The following is a 786-nucleotide window of genomic DNA, read 5'->3' on the forward strand; positions in this document are numbered from 1 at the left end:
TAATCTTAACCCCAGCCCTAACCCAAACCCTAATCCTAAACCTAACCGTAACCCTAACATTAATCTAACCCTAATCTTTACCCCAGACCTAACCCAAACCCAAATCCTAAACTTAACCCTAACATTAACTCTGGCCCTAATCTTAACCCTAGCCCTAACCCAAACCCCAATCCTAAACATAACCCTAACATTAATTCTGGCTCTAATCTTAACCCCGGACCCAACCCACACCCTAATTCTAAACCTAACCCTAACCCTAATACTCACCCTACTTGCAGCTCTAACCTGATCCTTAACCCTAGCTCTAACCCTAACCTTCAGTAATCCTATCCCCAACCCTAACCCAAAACCAAACCCTAACCCTAACTCTAATCCTAGCCCTAACCCCAAACATTAACCTAACCCTAAACCTAAATTTAACCCAATCCCTAACACTAAACCTAACCTCAACCCTAAACCTAAAACTTGCCCTAAACCTAAACCTAACCCTAACCCTAATTCAAACCTTAATCCCAACCATAACCCAATCCCTAACCCTAAACCTAAACTTAACCTGAGTCTTAACCCTCAACTAAATTCAATCCCTAACCCTAATCTAAACCTGAACCTAACCTAAATCCTGAGCCTTACCCTAACCCTAACTTTATCCAATCCCGAGCCTAATCCTTACCCTAACATTAACTTTATCCTTAATCCAATCTCTAACCCTAACCTTTACCCAATCCCTAACCTTTACCCTAACTTTAAACAAATTCCTAATCCTAAACCTAACGTGAACCCTAACTC

Source organism: Rhincodon typus, chromosome 43 (genome assembly GCF_021869965.1).
Source record: "Rhincodon typus isolate 14 chromosome 43, sRhiTyp1.1, whole genome shotgun sequence".
In the NCBI taxonomy this organism is placed as follows: Eukaryota; Metazoa; Chordata; class Chondrichthyes; order Orectolobiformes; family Rhincodontidae; genus Rhincodon; species Rhincodon typus.